Source organism: Oncorhynchus masou, unplaced genomic scaffold (genome assembly GCF_036934945.1).
Source record: "Oncorhynchus masou masou isolate Uvic2021 unplaced genomic scaffold, UVic_Omas_1.1 unplaced_scaffold_3458, whole genome shotgun sequence".
Taxonomy (NCBI): Eukaryota; Metazoa; Chordata; class Actinopteri; order Salmoniformes; family Salmonidae; genus Oncorhynchus; species Oncorhynchus masou.
In genome coordinates, this window is record NW_027009867.1 from 19,211 (window position 1) to 38,602 (window position 19,392).

The 19,392-nt window shown below is 45.4% G+C and overlaps 1 pseudogene; it reads right to left on the bottom strand.

The window, feature by feature from the left end:
- The window catches only part of LOC135534471 (vesicle transport protein SFT2A-like), a 31,370-nt pseudogene extending 15,281 nt beyond the window's left edge, over positions 1 to 16,089 (bottom strand).
- Positions 16,090 to 19,392: the final 3,303 nt, after the last annotated feature.

Below are 19,392 nucleotides of genomic sequence, written 5' to 3' on the forward strand. Positions count from 1 at the left end.
TGTCTGTTCAGCACCATGGAGTGTACAGGTATTACTGTCTCTGTCTGTTCAGCACCATGGAGTGTACAGGTATTACTGTCTCTGTCTGTTCAGCACCATGGAGTGTACAGGTATTACTGTCTCTGTTCAGCACCATGGAGTGTACAGGTATTACTGTCTCTGTTCAGCACCATGGAGTGTACAGGTATTACTGTCTCTGTCTGTTCAGCACCATGGAGTGTACAGGTATTACTGTCTCTGTCTGTTCAGCACCATGGAGTGTACAGGTATTACTGTCTCTGTCTGTTCAGCACCATGGAGTGTACAGGTATTACAGTCTCTGTCTGTTCAGCACCATGGAGTGTACAGGTATTACGGTCTCTGTCTGTTCAGCACCATGGAGTGTACAGGTATTACTGTCTGTCTGTTCAGCACCATGGAGTGTACAGGTATTACGGTCTCTGTTCAGCACCATGGAGTGTACAGGTATTACGGTCTCTGTTCAGCACCATGGAGTGTACAGGTATTACGGTCTCTGTTCAGCACCATGGAGTGTACAGGTATTACTGTCTCTGTCTGTTCAGCACCATGGAGTGTACAGGTATTACTGTCTCTGTTCAGCACCATGGAGTGTACAGGTATTACGGTCTCTGTTCAGCACCATGGAGTGTACAGGTATTACTGTCTCTGTCTGTTCAGCACCATGGAGTGTACAGGTATTACTGTCTCTGTTCAGCACCATGGAGTGTACAGGTATTACGGTCTCTGTCTGTTCAGCACCATGGAGTGTACAGGTATTACTGTCGCTGTTCAGCACCATGGAGTGTACAGGTATTACTGTCTCTGTTCAGCACCATGGAGTGTACAGGTATTACGGTCTCTGTCTGTTCAGCACCATGGAGTGTACAGGTATTACTGTCTCTGTTCAGCACCATGGAGTGTACAGGTATTACAGGTATTACAGTCTCTGTCTGTTCAGCACCATGGAGTGTACAGGTATTACGGTCTCTGTCTGTTCAGCACCATGGAGTGTACAGGTATTACTGTCTGTCTGTTCAGCACCATGGAGTGTACAGGTACTGTCTCTGTTACATGGAGTGTACAGGTATTCTGTCTGTTCAGCACCATGGAGTGTACAGGTATTACTGTCTCTGTCTGTTCAGCACCATGGAGTGTACAGGTATTACTGTCTCTGTCTGTTCAGCACCATGGAGTGTACAGGTATTACTGTCTCTGTCTGTTCAGCACCATGGAGTGTACAGGTATTACTGTCTCTCTGTTCAGCACCATGGAGTGTACAGGTATTACTGTCTCTGTCTGTTCAGCACCATGGAGTGTATTACAGGTCTGTTCAGCACCTGTACTCTGTCTCTGTTCAGCACCATGGAGTGTACAGGTATTACTGTCTCTGTCTGTTCAGCACCATGGAGTGTACAGGTATTACATGGAGTGTCTCTGTCTGTTCAGCACCATGGAGTGTACAGGTATTACTGTCTCTGTCTGTTCAGCACCATGGAGTGTACAGGTATTACTGTCTCTGTCTGTTCAGCACCATGGAGTGTACAGGTATTACTGTCTCTGTTCAGCACCATGGAGTGTACAGGTATTACTGTCTCTGTCTGTTCAGCACCATGGAGTGTACAGGTATTACTGTCTCTGTCTGTTCAGCACCATGGAGTGTACAGGTATTACTGTCTCTGTTCAGCACCATGGAGTGTACAGGTATTACGGTCTCTGTCTGTTCAGCACCATGGAGTGTACAGGTATTACTGTCTCTGTCTGTTCAGCACCATGGAGTGTACAGGTATTACTGTCTCTGTCTGTTCAGCACCATGGAGTGTACAGGTATTACTGTCTCTGTCTGTTCAGCACCATGGAGTGTACAGGTATTACTGTCTCTGTCTGTTCAGCACCATGGAGTGTACAGGTATTACTGTCTCTGTCTGTTCAGCACCATGGAGTGTACAGGTATTACTGTCTCTGTCTGTTCAGCACCATGGAGTGTACAGGTATTACTGTCTCTGTCTGTTCAGCACCATGGACTGTCTCTGTCTGTTCAGCACCACGGAGTGTACAGGTATTACGGTCTCTGTCTGTTCAGCACCATGGAGTGTACAGGTATTACGGTCTCTGTCTGTTCAGCACCATGGAGTGTACAGGTATTACTGTCTCTGTCTGTTCAGCACCATGGAGTGTACAGGTATTACTGTCTCTGTTCAGCACCATGGAGTGTACAGGTATTACTGTCTCTGTCTGTTCAGCACCATGGAGTGTACAGGTATTACGGTCTCTGTCTGTTCAGCACCATGGAGTGTACAGGTATTACGGTCTCTGTCTGTTCAGCACCATGGAGTGTACAGGTATTACTGTCTCTGTTCAGCACCATGGAGTGTACAGGTATTACTGTCTCTGTCTGTTCAGCACCATGGAGTGTACAGGTATTACTGTCTCTGTCTGTTCAGCACCATGGAGTGTACAGGTATTACAGTCTCTGTCTGTTCAGCACCATGGAGTGTACAGGTATTACTGTCTCTGTTCAGCACCATGGAGTGTACAGGTATTACTGTCTCTGTCTGTTCAGCACCATGGAGTGTACAGGTATTACTGTCTCTGTTCAGCACCATGGAGTGTACAGGTATTACTGTCTCTGTCTGTTCAGCACCATGGAGTGTACAGGTATTACTGTCTCTGTTCAGCACCATGGAGTGTACAGGTATTACGTCTCTGTCTGTTCAGCACCATGGAGTGTACAGGTATTACTGTCTCTGTCTGTTCAGCACCATGGAGTGTACAGGTATTACTGTCTCTGTTCAGCACCATGGAGTGTACAGGTATTACTGTCTCTGTCTGTTCAGCACCATGGAGTGTACAGGTATTACGGTCTCTGTTCAGCACCATGGAGTGTACAGGTATTACTGTCTCTGTTCAGCACCATGGAGTGTACAGGTATTACAGTCTCTGTCTGTTCAGCACCATGGAGTGTACAGGTATTACTGTCTCTGTTCAGCACCATGGAGTGTACAGGTATTACTGTCTCTGTCTGTTCAGCACCATGGAGTGTACAGGTATTACTGTCTCTGTTCAGCACCATGGAGTGTACAGGTATTACGGTCTCTGTTCAGCACCATGGAGTGTACAGGTATTACTGTCTCTGTCTGTTCAGCACCATGGAGTGTACAGGTATTACTGTCTCTGTTCAGCACCATGGAGTGTACAGGTATTACTGTCTCTGTCTGTTCAGCACCATGGAGTGTACAGGTATTACGGTCTCTGTTCAGCACCATGGAGTGTACAGGTATTACTGTCTCTGTCTGTTCAGCACCATGGAGTGTACAGGTATTACTGTCTCTGTCTGTTCAGCACCATGGAGTGTACAGGTATTACTGTCTCTGTCTGTTCAGCACCATGGAGTGTACAGGTATTACTGTCTCTGTCTGTTCAGCACCATGGAGTGTACAGGTATTACTGTCTCTGTTCAGCACCATGGAGTGTACAGGTATTACGGTCTCTGTTCAGCACCACGAGCCTGTCACCTTTGATATGACACCGTTGTTGTAGATATTTGTGACAGTTGCGTCAGGCTATCATGGGTTGTGTAAACACAGTGTGTTTTTTTGTTTTTGCTGGTGGCATTATTTTATGCTGTGTGTCACATGTTGTGTCAATAGCGGTTCCGTCTCGGTGTACGCGGCAGCCCGAAGAGCAGCCAGGCCTGTTTGAACTGTTGGAACGCATTAAAAGTGATGTTATGTAGATTATTTAGTTTGAGACAACAGGTTAGAAGAGTTCTGGTCCCTCTGAAGACCTAAAGGCCCTAATAGTCATGGTTCGCCGCTGTGTACAAGTACACCCGAGGGGACAAGACGCTATTCTGTCACAGGCCCTTACCCACAATCCATCTCCTTAATGCTGAGAGCCAAGCTGAGAGGCATCGGGTTCCATTTTTTGTTGAGTCTTTGGTATGACTTGTATCTTGGAGAGTCACGTGTGATATGTTTATCTGACAGCTCAACTCTGGATTCTTAGATAACAAACTAAAACCCAACAGACCTGTTCCACCATCAGCGATTCAACCCAACACATTACTGCACAGCATGTCCTGAACTATGGAAACCCTATACCACAATGAATCCTAGAAAGCTGCCCATTGTGTCCAGGACAGTGAGCGCATGGGGCCACATGTTTGGTCTGTGATCCCTGCGGGAAATGAACCTACGACCTTGGTGTTTGTTAGTGTCATGCTCTTACCTACAGAACCACACAGGAGTACTACTAATCACTAGAACAGGAACCAGATCTCTATCTAATTCCATGACTGGGAACACCCCCTCGACAACGAACTCAATGGACACTAGGGCTGCTACTGACTGACTGCTACTTACTGACTGACTGCTACTTACTGACACTGACTGACTGCCACTGACTGCTACTGACTGCTACTGACTGACTGCTACTGACTGACACTGACTGACTGACTGCTACTGACTGACTGACTGCTACTGACTGCTACTGACTGCTACTGACTGCTACTGACTGCTACTGACTGCCTGACTGCTACTGACTGACTGACTGACTGCTACTGACTGACTGCTACTGACTGACTGCTACTGACTGACTGACTGACTGACTGCTACTGACTGACTGCTACTGACTGACTGCTACTGACTGACTGCTACTGACTGACTGCTACTGACTGACTGACTGCTACTGACTGACTGACTGCTACTGACTGACTGACTGCTACTGACTGACTGACTGCTACTGACTGACTGACTGCTACTTACTGACTGACTGCTACTTACTGACTGACTAACTGCTACTGACTGACTGCTACTGACTGACTGCTACTGACTGACTGACTGCTACTGACTGACTGACTGCTACTGACTGCTACTGACTGACTGACTGACTGACTGCTACTGACTGACTGACTGACTGACTGACTGCTACTGACTGACTGCTACTGACTGACTGCTACTGACTGACTGCTACTGACTGACTGCTACTTACTGACACTGACTGACTGCTACTTACTGACTGACTGACTAACTGCTACTGACTGACTGCTACTGACTGACTGCTACTGACTGACTGCTACTTACTGACTGCTACTGACTGACTGCTACTGACTGACTGCTACTGACTGACTGACTGCTACTTACTGCTACTGACTGACTGCTACTGACTGACTGCTACTGACTGACTGCTACTGACTGACTGCTACTGACTGACTGCTACTGACTGACTGCTACTGACTGACTGACTGCTACTTACTGCTACTGACTGACTGCTACTGACTGACTGCTACTGACTGACTGCTACTGACTGACTGCTACTGACTGACTGCTACTGACTGACTGACTGCTACTGACTGACTGACTGCTACTGACTGACTGACTGCTACTGACTGACTGACTGCTACTTACTGACACTGACTGCTACTTACTGACACTGACTGACTGCTACTGACTGACTGCTACTGACTGACTGCTACTTACTGACACTGACTGACTGCTACTGACTGACACTGACTGACTGCTACTGACTGACTGCTACTGACTGACTGCTACTGACTGACTGCTACTGACTGACTGCTACTGACTGACTGCTACTTACTGACACTGACTGCTACTTACTGACACTGACTGCTACTTACTGACACTGACTGACTGCTACTTACTGACACTGACTGACTGACTGCTACTGACTGACTGCTACTTACTGACACTGACTGACTGCTACTTACTGACACTGACTGACTGCTACTTACTGACACTGACTGACTGACTGCTACTGACTGACTGCTACTGACTGACTGCTACTTACTGACACTGACTGACTGCTACTGACTGACTGACTGCTACTGACTGACTGCTACTTACTGACTGCTACTGACTGACTGACTGCTACTGACTGACTGACTGCTACTGACTGACTGACTGCTACTTACTGACACTGACTGACTGCTACTGACTGACTGCTACTTACTGACTGACTGCTACTGACTGACTGCTACTGACTGACTGACTGCTACTGACTGACTGACTGCTACTGACTGCTACTGACTGCTACTTACTGACTGCTACTGACTGACTGCCTGCTACTTACTGACACTGACTGACTGCTACTTACTGACACTGACTGACTGACTGCTACTGACTGACTGCTACTGACTGACTGCTACTGACTGACTGCTACTTACTGACACTGACTGACTGCTACTGACTGACTGCTACTTACTGACTGACTGCTACTGACTGACTGCTACTGACTGACTGACTGCTACTGACTGACTGACTGACTGCTACTGACTGCTACTGACTGCTACTTACTGACTGCTACTGACTGACTGCCTGCTACTTACTGACACTGACTGACTGCTACTTACTGACACTGACTGACTGACTGCTACTTACTGACTGACTGCTACTGACTGACTGACTGCTACTGACTGACTGAGTGCTACTGACTGACTGACTGCTACTTACTGACACTGACTGACTGCTACTGACTGACTGACTGCTACTTACTGACTGACTGCTACTGACTGACTGAGTGCTACTGACTGACTGAGTGCTACTGACTGACTGAGTGCTACTGACTGACTGACTGCTACTTACTGACACTGACTGACTGCTACTGACTGACTGACTGCTACTTACTGACTGCTACTTACTGACTGACTGCTACTGACTGACTGCTACTGACTGACACTGACTGACTGCTACTGACTGACACTGACTGACTGCTACTGACTGACTGCTACTGACTGACTGACTGCTACTTACTGACTGACTGCTACTTACTGACACTGACTGACTGCTACTGACTGACTGCTACTGACTGACTGACTGCTACTGACTGACTGCTACTGACTGACTGACTGCTACTTACTGACTGACTGCTACTTACTGACACTGACTGACTGCTACTGACTGACTGCTACTGACTGACTGACTGCTACTGACTGACTGCTACTGACTGACTGCTACTGACTGACTGCTACTGACTGACTGCTACTGACTGACTGCTACTGACTGACTGACTGCCTGCTAGTAGCAGTCAGTTTCTTCCTAGGTTCTGGCCTTTCTAGGGAGTTTTTCCTAGCCACCGTGCTTCTACACCTGCATTGCTTGCTGTTTGGGGGTTTTAGGCTGGGTTTCTGTACAGCACTTTGAGATATCAGCTGATGTAAGAAGGGCTTTATAAATACATTTGATTTGACTGACCGACTGCCACTGACCGACTGCAACTGACCGACTGCCACTGACCGACCGCCACTGACCGACCGCCACTGACCGACCGCCACTGACCGACCGCCCGCCACTGACCGACCGCCACTGACCGACCGCCACTGACCGACTGACTCCTACTGTTTGCATTCCAAATAGGTGATGGGACAGGCAGATTAATAATTGTTCACGTCTGGCATCCTAAAGTCAAGTTAGATGGATAGGATGGAACTTCCAGTTACATTTCCTCACAATACATTTTAATTGAAGACATTTCCTTTCTAGGCATCTATTGAAATGTAATTGTAACAAGTATATGCATTATACATTAAGTGAAGCTTAATGGAAAAAGCGTTGTCTTTGGCTCTGGAAAATCATGAATGAATGAATAACTCACCTGGAGAGTGCAGCAAGGTTACCTAGTGTGTAGAACACAGCAAACAGCTTGGTGCCATTGGGTAAGAACAGCAGTGCAGTGCCCTGGTTGAAACACACACAACATGAAATCATGACCATGTCCACCTAGGCATCATCCTACCATCAGTCTGATCTGAACCAATCAGATCGTTTCCACTGTCTATAAAACTCCTGGAAGACAAGAGGAGAGGTAAAGATAGATCAATGTAACCTGGAATTAGGCTATTTGGTAAATATCAGGTAGTTCAAATGTTTAAAAATGCTAATCTTTGTATTGCATTTTCAACTTAAATTGCAAAGTTCCCTGAAATAATGTGACACTGTCGCCACCTAGTGGTAAAACCCCATATCAATCGCCACACTGACTTCCTGGTTCACAAAAACACGATCCTTGACTCATTTAGGTTTCTTTTTTGTTGTTGATCATATAGGCTATAGGGCTCTCCAACACTGTCTCTGGAGACCTACCATGTTGTAGGTTCACTCCTAATCTAGCCCCTAAAATTAATCAGCTTAGTCCCAACTGGGGTTGGAGTGAAACCCTACAGGAGGGGTATCTCTCCAGGAACAGGGTTTGGAGAGCAGTGATATAGTCTATTAGATAAAGGGTGTCTCTTTGTGGAAGAAACCATTGTGTTCAACACCAACCTTACCTCATGTGATCCAGCTCCTTATGAAAGCATGTGAAGAGTAATGGAGAATAAAAATACAGGATTAATGATAACACATTCCCCAACTAGGCCTAAGTAGGATCGATGATGAATGAGGATTTATTTTTATTTTTATAAATCATACTGTCTTATGTCCACACAACTTCACTTATAGCCTGCAGGTTTAATGAATGCTGCATAACCTGTTACAAGCATTTATGAACCTTTAAAAAAAAAATTTTTTTTTTTTAAATGGTGTTATCCAAAATGGAACATTCTGTTGACTCATGATTTGAGGTGTTCCGTTGTGAATGGCTCTCACCAGCGTTAAGAACATGGCGTGAATCATCAGTATGCAGAGCTGTTATCAGTACAACTGTTCTGTAGGCAGGCCAGCCCATAACCACACTAACAGAGGAGACAACTGTTCTGTAGGCAGGCCAGCCCATAACCACACTAACAGAGGAGACAACTGTTCTGTAGGCAGGTCAGCCCATAACCACACTAACAGAGGAGACAACTGTTCTGTAGGCAGGTCAGCCCATAACCACACTAACAGAGGAGACAACTGTTCTGTAGGCAGGCCAGCCCATAACCACACTAACAGAGGAGACAACTGTTCTGTAGGCAGGCCAGCCCATAACCACACTAACAGAGGAGACAACTGTTCTGTAGGCAGGCCAGCCCATAACCACACTAACAGAGGGGACAACTGTTCTGTAGGCCAGCCCATAACCACACTAACAGAGGAGACAACTGTTCTGTAGGCAGGCCAGCCCATAACCACACTAACAGAGGGGACAACTGTTCTGTAGGCAGGCCAGCCCATAACCACACTAACAGAGGGGACAACTGTTCTGTAGGCAGGCCAGCCCATAACCACACTAACAGAGGGGACAACTGTAGGCAGGCCAGCCCATAACCACACTAACAGAGGGGACAACTGTTCTGTAGGCAGGGCCCAGGCCAAGCCCATAACCACACTAACAGAGGGGACAACTGTTCTGTAGGCAGGCCAGCCCATAACCACACTAACAGAGGAGACAACTGTTCTGTAGGCAGGCCAGCCCATAACCACACTAACAGAGGAGACAACTGTTCTGTAGGCAGGCCAGCCCATAACCACACTAACAGAGGAGACAACTGTAGGCAGGCCAGCCCATAACCACACTAACAGAGGGGACAACTGTTCTGTAGGCAGGCCAGCCCATAACCACACTAACAGAGGAGACAACTGTTCTCTAGGCAGGCCAGCCCATAACCACACTAACAGAGGGGACAACTGTTCTGTAGGCAGGCCAGCCCATAACCACACTAACAGAGGGGACAACTGTTCTGAGGCAGGCCAGCCCATAACCACACTAACAGAGGGGACAACTGTTCTGTAGGCAGGCCAGGCTAACAGGCCAGCCCATAACCACACTAACAGAGGGGACAACTGTTCTGTAGGCAGGCCAGCCCATAACCACACTAACAGAGGGGACAACTGTAGGCAGGCCAGCCCATAACCACACTAACAGAGGGGACAACTGTAGGCAGGCCAGCCCATAACCACACTAACAGAGGGGACAACTGTAGGCAGGCCAGCCCATAACCACACTAACAGAGGGGACAACTGTAGGCAGGCCAGCCCATAACCACACTAACAGAGGGGACAACTGTTCTGTAGGCAGGCCAGCCCATAACCACACTAACAGAGGAGACAACTGTTCTGTAGGCAGGCCAGCCCATAACCACACTAACAGAGGAGACAACTGTAGGCAGGCCAGCCCATAACCACACTAACAGAGGGGACAACTGTTCTGTAGGCAGGCCAGCCCATAACCACACTAACAGAGGAGACAACTGTTCTCCTAGGCAGGCCAGCCCATAACCACACTAACAGAGGGGACAACTGTTCTGTAGGCAGGCCAGCCCATAACCACACTAACAGAGGAGACAACTGTTCTCTAGGCAGGCCAGCCCATAACCACACTAACAGAGGGGACAACTGTTCTGTAGGCAGGCCAGCCCATAACCACACTAACAGAGAGGACAACTGTTCTGTAGGCAGGCCAGCCCATAACCACACTAACAGAGGAGAACTGTTCTGTAGGCCAGCCCATAACCACACTAACAGAGGGGACAACTGTTCTGTAGGCAGGCCAGCCCATAACCACACTAACAGAGGAGACAACTGTTCTGTAGGCAGGCCAGCCCATAACCACACTAACAGAGAGGACAACTGTTCTGTAGGCAGGCCAGCCCATAACCACACTAACAGAGGAGACAACTGTTCTGTAGGCAGGCCAGCCCATAACCACACTAACAGAGGAGACAACTGTTCTCTAGGCAGGCCAGCCCATAACCACACTAACAGAGGAGACAACTGTTCCGTAGGCAGGCCAGCCCATAACCACACTAACAGAGGAGACAACTGTTCTGTAGGCAGGCCAGCCCATAACCACACTAACAGAGAGGACAACTGTTCTGTAGGCAGGCCAGCCCATAACCACACTAACAGAGGGGACAACTGTTCTGTAGGCAGGCCAGCCCATAACCACACTAACAGAGGGACAACTGTTCTGTAGGCAGGCCAGCCCATAACCACACTAACAGAGGAGACAACTGTTCTGTAGGCAGGCCAGCCCATAACCACACTAACAGAGAGGACAACTGTTCTGTAGGCAGGCCAGCCCATAACCACACTAACAGAGGAGACAACTGTTCTGTAGGCAGGCCAGCCCATAACCACACTAACAGAGGGGACAACTGTTCTGTAGGCAGGCCAGCCCATAACCACACTAACAGAGGAGACAACTGTTCTGTAGGCAGGCCACCTACAACCACACTAACAGAGGAGACAACTGTTCTGTAGGCAGGCCAGCCCATAACCACACTAACAGAGGGGACAACTGTTCTGTAGGCAGGCCAGCCCATAACCACACTAACAGAGGGGACAACTGTTCTGTAGGCAGGCCAGCCCATAACCACACTAACAGAGGGGACAACTGTTCTGTAGACCAGCCCATAACCACACTAACAGAGGGGACAACTGTTCTGTAGGCCAGCCCATAACCACACTAACAGAGGGGACAACTGTTCTGTAGACCAGCCCATAACCACACTAACAGAGGAGACAACTGTTCTGTAGGCCAGCCCATAACCACACTAACAGAGGGGACAACTGTTCTGTAGGCAGGCCAGCCAATAACCACACTAACAGAGGGGACAACTGTTCTGTAGGCAGGCCAGCCCATAACCACACTAACAGAGGAGACAACTGTTCTGTAGGCAGGCCAGCCCATGACCACACTAAGTGTACAGCCATCACCAGTCTATTGTAGTGTACAGCCATCACCAGTCTATTGTAGTGTACAGCCATCACCAGTCTATTGTAGTGTACAGCCATCACCAGTCTATTGTAGTGTACAGCCATCACCAGTCTATTGTAGTGTACAGCCATCACCAGTCTATTGTAGTGTACAGCCATCACCAGTCTATTGTAGTGTACAGCCATCACCAGTCTATTGTAAGTACAGCCATCACCAGTCTATTGTAGTGTACAGCCATCACCAGTCTATTGTAGTGTACAGCCATCACCGTTCTATTGTAGTGTACTGCCATCACCAGTCTATTGTAGTGTACAGCCATCACCAGTCTATTGTAGTGTACAGCCATCACCAGTCTATTGTAGTGTACAGCCATCACCAGTCTATTGTAGTGTACAGCCATCACCAGTCATTGTAGTGTACAGCCATCACCAGTCTATTGTAGTGTACAGCCATCACCAGTCTATTGTAGTGTACAGCCATCACCAGTCTATTGTAGTGTACAGCCATCACCAGTCTATTGTAGTGTACAGCCATCACCAGTCTATTGTAGTGTACAGCCATCACCAGTCTATTGTAGTGTGACAGCCATCACCAGTCTATTGTAGTGTACAGCCATCACCAGTCTATTGTAGTGTACAGCCATCACCAGTCTATTGTAGTGTACAGCCATCACCAGTCTATTGTAGTGTACTGCCATCACCGTTCTATTGTAGTGTACTGCCATCACCGTTCTATTGTAGTGTACAGCCATCACCGGTCTATTGTAGTGTACAGCCATCACCGTTCTATTGTAGTGTACAGCCATCACCGTTCTATTGTAGTGTACAGCCATCACCAGTCTATTGTAGTGTACAGCCATCACCAGTCTATTGTAGTGTACAGCCATCACCGTTCTATTGTAGTGTACAGCCATCACCAGTCTATTGTAGTGTACAGCCATCACCAGTCTATTGTAGTGTACAGCCATCACCAGTCTATTGTAGTGTACAGCCATCACCGTTCTATTGTAGTGTACAGCCATCACCGTTCTATTGTAGTGTACAGCCATCACCGTTCTATTGTAGTGTACTGCCATCACCGTTCTATTGTAGTGTACTGCCATCACCGTTCTATTGTAGTGTACAGCCATCACCAGTTTCATTGTAGTGTACAGCCATCACCGTTCTATTGTAGTGTACAGCCATCACCGGGTCTATTGTAGTGTACAGCCATCACCGTCTATTGTAGTGTACAGCGTTCTATTGTAGTGTACAGCCATCACCGTTCTATTGTAGTGTACAGCCATCACCATCACCGCTCTATTGTAGTGTACAGCCATCACCGTTCTATTGTAGTGTACAGCCATCACCAGTCTATTGTAGTGTACAGCCATCACCAGTCTATTGTAGTGTACAGCCATCACCAGTCTATTGTAGTGTACAGTACCAGCCATCATCACAGTCTATTGTAGTGTACAGCCATCACCAGTCTATTGTAGTGTACAGCCATCACCAGTCTATTGTAGTGCACTGCCATCACCAGTCTATTGTAGTGCCATCACCAGTTCATTGTAGTGTACTGCCATCACCAGTCTATTGTAGTGTACAGCCATCACCAGTCTATTGTAGTGTACAGCCATCACCGCTCTATTGTAGTGTACAGCCATCACCAGTCTATTGTAGTGTACAGCCATCACCAGTCTATTGTAGTGTACAGCCATCACCAGTCTATTGTAGTGTACAGCCATCACCAGTCTATTGTAGTGTACAGCCATCACCAGTCTATTGTAGTGTACAGCCATCCCCAGTCTATTGTAGTGTACAGCCATCATCAAGTTCTATTGTAGTGTACAGCCATCACTGGTATCATGCTGTGGACAGAGACTCAGAAGGGAATATTCTGTACACTGTAGATGAGGACATGACTTATGAGAAAGTGTGGATGGAAACAGCTGAGGGCATTGGATGGGAAGGCAGAATGTGCAAACGCATATGAAAACAGAGAGATAAGTTCCTTCCTGTACACTACATGACCTAAAGTATCCGTATTCATAGTCTCTCAAAGTAGTGCTGATCTAGGATCAGTGTCACCTACAAAATTACATGAACAGTGTGGGACATGTTCCTAGATTAGCAGCACTGTATAGAGTGTGTATGGGGACTCCCAAGTATAGAGCCAAAACAGCGGGATAGAGGTAGAGTCCAACTTTAGTGACCTATCAAAACAGGCTCATGAAGACTGCCAGTCTGTTTCAAGGGCTAGGACCAAACAGGAAGTAAGGCATCATGCTGAGATAGTTTCTTAATAGCCTAGAGGCCGTTGCCTGTCTCAGAGTAGCATTGATCTCAGATCACTTTTACCTTTTTAGATTGTATGGACAGGGAGACCTGGTTCTATCCCACATGTAGAGTACAGCCGGGGTCAAAAGGGAGTCATTTCCAGACTCACTATAATGCTGAAATAGGGCGAAATCTCACCAGTATGGAGCACAAGATCCCTGAAACAGAAGCATATGACGAACCACTTCAGCCGGGTGCTGTAGCTGAGGGTCCCGGCATCCAGGACCTGAGGAGAGAACAATGGTAGGATGTCACAAGACAGACGGGCAACATGACAACACAAGCACAGACCCAGGGACCCGAGGTCTCTCTTCCTACTGATGCTTCTACCATGCTGACCAATGGCAAAGGAGAGAGAAAAATATAAACGTTTGACCTATTTGAACACACAAAAACAAGACTACTAATATAACATATCTTTAGAACTTCTATGACAGCAGCACTAATCAATCTTTGCTTCTGATGTCACAAGACAGGAAAAAGAAAGCCATGGTTGTACTGTGAATCAGCTGAGCAGTACTGAACTGTTTTGAACCAATGCGTTGTTTTGAAGTGTACATTGCTAGTCAGGGAAATTAACACACGTGAATTCATTAGATAAAGGCGGACTTCTTGTGGGACAAAACCATGTGTCCTTATGAAGGCATGCAAAGAGCAGTGATGCATACAAATACAAAGGATTAAATGATAAGATAGTGTTAGCTATCACAGCCATACAATTACATATATGATCAATGTACTAGCGCGCTAGCATGTGTGTCGTGAACAGCGTCAGCAACAACAGTAGAATTGGTGGTTCGCCTTCAAAATAAAAGTCCTTCATTGCGTCAGTTTCAAACGGATAGAAATAGTGGAATCATACCACAATTGGAATAGATAACGCTAAACAAGGTTTGAATGTTATATAGATTTAACAAAATACAATTATTAGTTAGTTTGACCCCAAAAACGTTTTAAAGACATGTTTTCACTCTGTCATGATAGAGTATTGTGTTTATATGGGTGAGAATTGTTTTATTTAATACATTTTGGAATTCAGGCTCCAACAACAAAATGTGGAATAAGTTAAGGGGTATGAATACTTTCTGAAGGCAGCGTATGCCCTGCACTGCCTAACCTATGAAATGGGTTTTCAGCCTACAACAACAGAACACGACGATGCAGAGTTTACACAAATATTAGCGTCTAGGCTCTTATTGCAAGACCTTCATATTGCACTGAATAATGAGGTGATTTGCCACAGTCAAAGTCCTGCAATAAGAGCTAAGAGGCTAATAGTTGTGTTCTGTGGGTGTCATGGAGAAGCCTGAAAACCCATTTCATCAGTGCACAATCCACAGGTTAAGCAGTCCAGTGCAGATTTATTTTATTTAACCTGTATTATGGATAGGGGGTTCATATAAGTATGCCTCCAATGCAATTGTCAATTCAAATACATCCCCAGTCTAATTTCAACTGACTTTCACACATTTTTTTCCGCCAAATGAAGTAACGGTCATTTGTTGAATTGATTTAACATTCCAACCGTATTTAGCATTTTCTAGTCCAACTGTGGCATGTTTTCACAAACGGTATCCGTTTTCATTCATTTCAATTGAGGACTTATATTTTGACGACAACAACCGCCGAGTCAAATGTTGTTCACGACACACTGGTCTAGCTACCAAACTATCTCAGCACAAGTCGACACATATGTGAGGTGTATCAATGACAATAAGGTGCAAAGTGGTAGCTGAAATACTCGTGACGAACAACATTTAAATTATGGTTTTGATGTGATTAACGGAAATGCACAGTCACTTAAAACAAAAAACAAACAATATATATATATATATATATATATAACCACTCGATTCGTCATGTGTCAAGCCAAGGTTTTGCGTTGGCAAGCTATCCGGGATCCTTGGGACGTCCCTATCCCAAATTAAAGTTGCAATGTACACAGGGTAGGGTTTAAGTGAGGGTCATGGGGTTAAGTTTAAGGTAGGACATCTTTAAGGTTTCATCATAGCACTGACTGATAAAGTACGACGTTCTTGCTGTGTTACCTGCGCCGTGAGACCCGTTTCCTCGTTGTCTTCTCGCCCCCATCATACTACGAAGCTTGTCCATCGTCGATAATAACTATTTATGTGGATTTTTATTTGTTTGTAGCTAAATGAGCTGGCTAGACAGCTAAACTAAATGCAATGCTAGATTGTCTAGTGCTAACTTCCTTCGACTTCACGGATGGGCGTATCTATGTAATACTACGTATGCTACTCAGGCAGCGCGACACATAGAGTTTAAAACTAGATGTTCACTTCCATGAAAAATATTGGTGGTATTCTTTACAAATATTTTTGTTTTTTTAGTGAATAAGTTTAAAATGTTTTACTTACATTATTTACATTTAATCCAAGTTACATTTAATAAAATAATTGATTTATTTGACAGACAACACTATCGACCTTATTACTTTAGATTGTTGGGCAGTTAGTAACATTATTTAATCACAAATAACTACACTCAGACTACTAAACTTGTATACACTCTCCCTACTAGATTACCATGGTAAATGAAAACTGTAATAAAAGTACAGAAGACAAGGAGGCATTGTTGAAGTAGTGTTCTGATTTTAGATTTGAATATCAGAGAATTAGACCAAGGTGTTAATTAACCATTTGCCTTTTTATTTACAACACCTTGTTGAGAAAAGTGGTCCAGGTAGCTGATTTGGGTCAAAAGTCACGTTGTTTTCATTATTTTAATGCTTAGGAATATGCCCCCCACTGTTATAATTTGAAAGTTCTGAAAAGTTGAATTGCAGTTTAACTGTGGAAAGTTATCTAAACTTGGGTGTGTTTGTAAATTCAGAGCTTTGTCAGGATTGTCTGTTTGTTTTTTTTGACATTTCGCTTTAGGATAATTCAGAGCACATACTGGACGAGTTGGGTTGATCAGAGCGATCCGATCTCACAACCGCACCCAAGTTAACTGGCTAAAGTTGGCCAGCTTGCGAGCTACTTCCAGACACAAATGAGAGAACACCTGACTCTGACCATTTTACTCACCCTAGTAGAATTGGTGACTGTAACTTTTTTTCGTGTTATCTAGAGCATTGGTGACTGTAACTGTGCTGCTGACAACAATGACATTTTTTGTTCTGTTTCCTATTGATTGGTGGTAGAGATTACTGTTCTTCAGATTTGAATAGCAGAGAAGTAGACCAAGGTGTCAGACCTTTAAGAGCTAGTCCAGGTTAGCCTAGAATCCTACTTCTAGCCGCAAGTTTTCTGGTCCAAAAACTTTAATTTAATAGCAACTGGTTCATATGAAGAGAGTGGCTGAATACTTGTTACTGCAGATGCTGCATTTTGGTTTCCCATGTTCTGTATTGGATCCAAAGCTAACACTCAAGGCAGCTATTCTAACTGGGAGCATGCTATCGATAGAACCAAAGGATTTGATAGGCACACAATCAAGCAAGGAGCATTGTACGCACTGCACTGTGGAAAGAAAATGTGTTTTATTCAGTGGGCATTCATATAGGCTGTTTGTAATAGAAAGAATTACCCCATCTATCTTGTAGCCTATATTCATTACCAACAGGCCTTGCTTACTGTGTCGGGCGCTGTCCATTATGCTGTTACAGTGGAGGATGGGATACAGATTTCATTTCAAAAGCACTTAATGGAAGTGGAAATTAAACAAATGTTTATTGTGGTATAGCGTGGAGGGGGGCTGTGGAGCCATATTATCCTGGCGACACTTATGGAAGGGGGGGGGTAGACTGCACACGGAGCGAGCTGGAGCTCGGCAGCATCATCGCTGCTGGGCTTGGTGGTGTAATTTCATATCCTTCATGGCAGATTAGCTGGTTAGCGCTAAATAGGCTAATAACAACAATGCCTTTTACTGCTAGCTAACTGAACTCTGTAGTGGTGGGGCGTGAGGCAGAGTTGAGTGAAGCAGCTTCAACTGTAAACTTGAACCGTCCTTATAAATCTAAATCAAATATTACAGACGGAAGCAGATCTTTATTCATGTAGCCTTCCACGTTAATCACATAGCCTCCACAGATAATTTGTTTATATATATACATACACACACTACTGTTCAAAAGTTTGGGGTCACATAGAAATGTCCTTGGTTTTTGGAAGAAAAGCACATTTGTTGTCCATTAAAATAACATCAAATCAGAAATACAGTGTAGATATATTTAATGGTGTGTCAGGATTTGGCCAGGGTTGTTCCGGTTTTGGCCACTAGATGCCCCCATTGTGCTTTTTGACCCTTTAGGTTTCCCTTGAATGTATTTCAACCCTTAGTTTTCCTCAGTTCTTAGTTTTCCTCTGTGTTTGAATGTTAGCACCCAGCCCCAGCGATGCTGTGAACATGTGTTGCTCCAGTTGGACTCTCTTGTGGTACTCTGTTTTTGTTCTCGTTTATTTATTTTTGATTATCTTTTGAGGCTTTTTCCTGCTGTACCTACCACCTTGTGGATTTACCTTTTCTCTTGGATTTATATTTTTGCCTGAACTTTCCTTTTTACTTTATTAAAACACCATCTCAAGTACTGCTGTGTCTGCCTCATCTTCTGGGTTCCACTGACTATTAGTGGCTCAGTTTGCTAAGTGACTTTCTCACACCGGAGTCCCACGTTCGTAACCGGGTCTTGACAGAAGGGCTCTGTTTCTGTCAAGACCCGCTTACGGAACTCGGGTCTCCGGTGTGAGAAACATTACTAGTGGAAACATTACTTGTGTCATGCACAAAGTAGATGTCCTAACTGACTTGCCGAAACTATTGTTTGTTAACAAGAAATTTGTGGAGTTGTTGAAAAACGAGTTATAATGACTTCAACCTAAACTTCCGACTTCAAATGTATGGATGGATGTATGTTTGTATCAAGGTGACATCTATATGGCTATCAAAATGAGTTATTTCTTGTGTAGGCTGCTATCCTACTTGAAATAAAGTCATGGGAGGGAAAAAGTTTGCAGCTGTGGAGTAGGAAGCACATCGAAACAACACCGGTGCACTTGTCACCGGCTTATCACTTATCGTGCAGCCCAATCAGCCACCGAAAACTGTCTTGAGTTGCAACAAATCTTCCCAATTAGCGGATTCTCTTTCCATACACCCACTTCTTTCGTCACAGACACTTGCCCATACTCCGGTCAACCATACTTCGGCTGGAGCTATCCATACTTGGCCAGAGACTGTACAAAACGAGAGGAGAGCTGCGATGTCATCTCTCAGAGCAGTCACCCCTCAGTGTCTCACTGCTGTCACCTCAGTGCATCTTTCAGGAAAAGTGGACTTTTCGAAACGAACCATATAAGGAGAAGTGGAGGTTTCGAAAGGTGCCACTCAGGACGTCCGTTTGGGTTATCAGACGTTAGTCATGGTCTGCAGATTGGACAATAATCAATTTCAGTTATGCAAAAAAAAAATGTATAATCACTCACTCTGAGCTGTGTCTTTGAAAGTTACCAAC